Source organism: Montipora foliosa, chromosome 2, assembly GCF_036669935.1.
Source record: "Montipora foliosa isolate CH-2021 chromosome 2, ASM3666993v2, whole genome shotgun sequence".
Lineage (NCBI taxonomy): Eukaryota > Metazoa > Cnidaria > Anthozoa > Scleractinia > Acroporidae > Montipora > Montipora foliosa.
The window spans coordinates 13,810,386-13,815,385 of NC_090870.1; the positions used below are offsets into that span (position 1 = coordinate 13,810,386).

General features: G+C 43.6%; 1 protein-coding gene across 1 annotated transcript in view; it reads right to left on the reverse strand.

Annotated features, from left to right (window-relative positions):
* Positions 1-4,769: 4,769 nt before the first annotated feature.
* LOC137992524 (uncharacterized) overlaps positions 4,770-5,000 on the reverse strand; it is a 9,984-nt gene continuing 9,753 nt past the window's right edge. Inside the window, exon 5 of the mRNA XM_068837894.1 lies at positions 4,770-5,000. This exon is cut by the window's right edge and continues 3,148 nt beyond it. The gene's annotated coding sequence lies outside the window, so the exon portion shown is untranslated.

Below are 5,000 nucleotides of genomic sequence, written 5' to 3' on the forward strand. Positions count from 1 at the left end.
TAGACCGGTTTTCAATTGAGTGTCGAAAGCAATCAGCGAATTGCTTTGGTTTTGCATTACTTCACTCAGTGATTGGTTCAAAGCCCTCGAGCCATTTTTTTCAACCAATCATAAGTGAAACCAAAACCAATCGTGGCTTGCGCGTGCACATTTTCCCGCGCTTTGTGTCGGCTACGTGTAATTACTTCGAGTTTTGATTGGTTTACCGGATTGTCTCCGTACCTTTTTGATTGGCCAAAGTAATTAATTTGGTTTTGGTTTTACGACACTCGATTGAAACTCGCTCTAAAATGATCTATATGTTTAAAGTGCGGTTTAAAGCCGAAATTGAGATAAGGGATTCTCGCAATTAGCGACATCTGAAAAATCCAGGCAGCTTTAATGGGATTCGAACCCATGGCGATGAACCTGAAATTTTGTTTGAGGTCTTATTCGATTGCACCCTGCGAGCAGAGCCTCCTTTTGTCTTTTTCTTTACTGAGGAGGAGAGAAGTAGGCTCTGCCCGAATCGCGTCATCTCCTTGAAGCCGCCGCAGCCCGAACTTCTGGACTAGTCAATCTTGTTTTCTCTCGTCAAACCGGTTTTTCCAGTGCGAGCGGCCGTTTAGTGACAAAACCGATGCTTATAATTGAGCCCGCTGTACCATGAAAAACCAAGATGGCGGCGAGATCTGGCATATTAGGCTTGGGTTCGAGACTGTATCCTGGCAACATGCAACGCATATTCAATAAAGATCTTACTCGATTCATGCAGAGCCTTTCTCGAGAACGCCAAAATCTTGCAAGCAAAAGAAAGGCTCTGCTAGCAGGGTGATTCGATTGTAACTTTCAGAAGCAGCTCGACTTCATCATCCGTCCAAACAAGCGAGTCAGCCTTTAGACCTACCAAGTTTTTGTCCTGCATATGACTGCGACATCTTCAAAAAGCATTTTCCTTGCATAAAAATGTATTTCGCGGTAACAGACAAACGAAACGAGTCAATATATAACAGCGCGAATTTCTGTCTAGCGGGCCAATCTCGAGCCCAGAGCTCTTCTCTTTTGCGCATGAAACAAAGTGTCTTCTCTTTGGTCCTTGTGAAGAACGATGAAAAGCATCCCTGATTGATGCATTCGGGTTAGTACGAGGAGTGAGAAGGCACCGTAAGGTTCAAATAGCCAGTATTTGGCTATAAGAACCCTACGGCGCATATTCTCTTATCTAGAGTTTCCCACAATTTCGACCCCAGATCTCTTCTCTTGACTGCGGGAGAGAAGAGCTCTGGGGAACCCTGAAGCAAAGTGTCTTCTTATTGGTTTTCGTGAAGAACAATCAAAAGCCTCTGTAATTGGTGCATTCATGTTAGCACGAGAAGTGAGCAGGCGCCGTAAGGTTCAAATAGCCAAATTTTCGCCATAAGAAGCCGACGGCACATGTTCTCCCGCATAGAGTTTCCCAGACCCTTGGATTAATCACAGGCTCTGGTGACGAAAGTGGAGTTTCCCAGAGCCTTGGGTCATGTGCAGACTCTGGTGACGACAATGTCTAGCGGGCTCGTTGTACCGAGAAATGGTTATGCTTCTTCAGCGGCATTGGGGTCAGTTTGCGAATAGTTTTAGCGCATCTGTATGGACAGGTGAAAACGATTCGAAAACGTTTTGCGTGAACAGAAATATTTTTCACAACAAAAGAAAAATTTCCGCTTTCAAACGCAAAACGTACAGGTGTGGACTGGGCCTGAAACGGACCTTATTGTCGAGGCTTAAAATACTGGGCTAGACGAGATTATTGTTTGTCTTTTCGCTTCAGGCTCTTTACGTCACAAAGAAAAGGCTCAATGAAGGAAAACGACCGTGCTGTCGGTGCGGCAATTTCCTTTTCTCTTTCTTTCCTTCTTTTTTTTGTTTTGTTTCGTCTTTTGCAAAATAAAACCATTTAATTGGATACATTTTTGCGCCTTTTTTAAACCGTGAATTAGTGTGGGCGAGGCGCCATCATCGATGGTTATTCCAAAATGGACTGGGAACGACATCGAGGTGAGAGCGAAAAGTTTCAATCAGCGCATTTCGGGGCAAAAGTTGCGTGCTAAAAATACACTGCAACCTCTATACTAAACACTTCCAATCAACTCCGCCACACCAAAGCCACTATAATTTTGAAATCATTTGCATCAGGCACGAGTCTACTCCTTACATTCTTTACATTTGATTCCTTGGCGAGAAATGGCGTACCACTGACTCTTCAACTATTTGTGTGCAACCCTTGAGAAGATGATGTATTCTCCTAGTTATGAGCTACTGGTGAGAGCATGTTTGTACACTACGACCGGTTTCTTTAGTTTGTCATGGACTTGGATACAGTCTGTGTTTGCTGTGAATGGCCGAAGAAATGCCCTCTTAGTTTTATGACACTCAGTTAAAATCCGATCTGAGCGGACGTCTCTCATTATGGACGTGCGACGCTGAGGGTGTATGCGTTTGTGCGTCGCCAGTATACTAGACCTCCATAGTGAAGACTTTGAACGGCACCTTTTAAAATTAAAAAAAAAATACGATATGTCATGGTAGTCACGCACGCTTTGATCTTGATGTGAAGTTCTTTTGGGATCATCTGAGATCCAACCCACAATGAAGGTTAGGTTCCTGTGATATATTAACGTCCAAAAGCCTTGTCAAAACATAAACTCAAAACCGAGAACATGGCGTCGACTTAACACAACAACGTCACGTGACCAATTAGACCCCAGGATACCTCATTCCTCACCCCTAAGTCCTTAAAACAAAAAATCGTACAAAGCAAAAGTCCGCGCCCTAAGAGTTCACGGGGGGAAAGTGAATGAGTTACATGCATTAAAAAAGCGGTGGGGAGGCTTACGATTCCTCGCTGGATGGCGTCTCACTGGGTTGTCCTGTCCTGAGTAAGTGGCCTGTCCGCTTGGTAATTCTTTTCCTTCATGGCTGATTTCGGGACTGTTCACATCATGACCAAAAATCCTGGATCCCCAGTTTTCTCCACCAGGGGATTTGGCACAGAGGCTGGAAGGCCGGGGGAAGGGTCTCCCGCAGGACGGGTAACTAACTGGTCGTGGTGTCTACGCTTATTTCCCTCAAAAGGTTGCGATTACTGGGAGTTGTGTCTCGCTGGTCATATGAGTTAGGGTTCGGGCTAGGGTTCTGTTTAGGGTGAGGGCTAAGAACTCGAGTTCGAGTCTTGAAATTTTCGGACTCTTTTTTTCCTCCAGTTTTTCTTTTATAAATGTTTTTTTCCCTTTTTTGTCTTAATTTTTGTTAATATTTTTTCTTAGTTTGTTTCTTTTAATTTTCTTTGAAGTGAAGTGTGTAGTCGACCGTTATAAATGGCATCGACCGTTTCAAATGGCAACGACTGTTCTGAGAAATGGCAACGACCGTTTACGAAAGGGAAATTTGCTCTGTCTACGAACTACGGTTCCATCTTGCAGCTCCACTCTTGCGGACAACGGGCCAGTATCTTGGATCATGGTCCCTGGTCTTCGGAGTAGTTATGTACATTTACAGCATCCCCAACTTCTACTTGGCGCATCTGACTGTGTTGATCATGTTGTCTCTTTTGCCTTGACTGTGCTGAATGGACCTTTGCCCACACATCTGGTCGTAGTAGGTGGGAAGGCGACTCACCAGTGGCGCTGTGAGGGGTAATATGGTACACAACAGAAAACGAGCAAACTTGGTCTCGACAGTGGCATCACCTTGCTTCCTCGTGCCTAGTAGTTTAAAAGTTTGTACAGCTCACTCCACGAGGCTGTTTGACGCTGGGTGGTAAGGTGCAGAAGTAATATGTTTGATTCCATTTTTCTGAAGGAATGACTTGAATTCATTCAGTACTTGTAGAACAAGACCCATTATCTTACACTACCATGTCTGGCAAGCCATGGGTAGCGAAGGTTGCCCTCGTCTTTTCGACGGTGGCACTGGAGCTGGAGGAATTCACACAATGGATATCCATCCATTTTGAATGAGCATCAATCATCAGACCTTCACGTTGGCGTCAGCGTCGCCCTTGCGTAAGCTCCCTAATTTCACATGACCAACGAGACCCCAGGACACCTCAGTTCAATACTCCCAAGGGTTCATGATGCCTCGTGAGCAAGATTGAAAGTGAAGGGTGCTCCTACGCCTTTAATTCAGTAGAGGTAAAGTTAAGGACGGTGCCTACTATTGTTACTGCGCATACGTTCTGCCCATCTCGAGATACTCGGGTTTCCTATCAGTGATGCGTACTAATTCAGGAATATTTTTGCGCGGTTTACAATTATCCGGAGAAAGCAGATCTTCGTAAGTACTCTTGGTATCCAAAGAGAAAATTTGAGGTAACCATGCATTTTTGAGAGATAATTAAGCTTCAATTTGAGAAAGAACGCCATACATTGCTTTGTATTTTAAAGCTTTTTATAAATATTATTCATGAATTATCTTTGAAAAATGCGTAGTTACCCCCAATTTTTTTTTTGGATTTCAATAACACATGTTACGATCTACATTTCCAGCATAATCATAAACCGGGGCAAGAATACCTTTCAATTAGTAGGCACCGTCCTTAAGTGAGGTACTTTCATAGGGTAATCTCCTAATCTCCTGGGGGCTACTCAGGACTAATTTGCAATGCTGTTTGGGAGACGTTATAAGCTTCACTGCTTGTTCTGCCGATTAGAATCTACAATGGAAACGAAAGTTGCGCCTGTGTTGAATACGCTTGTAAGCACAAGACCCTCCAGATATGGTTGGAAAAATAACAATACATGGAATACATATAAAACGATGATTATAATTTTTATTTGAAACTGAGCCAATAGATTTAGCGGATTAGGTGTGGACCTACAGAATTGAAATCAAATACCTCTTCTCGAAGATTAACCTCATTTAGTGTACACTCTAAAACAAAAAGTTTGGCCAGCCGCGTAATACTTCTTACGCCGGCCTTCATACTAGACGGATTTATCACTCACACACACTAAAAACGTTTACCCAAGCTCTTTACTGAA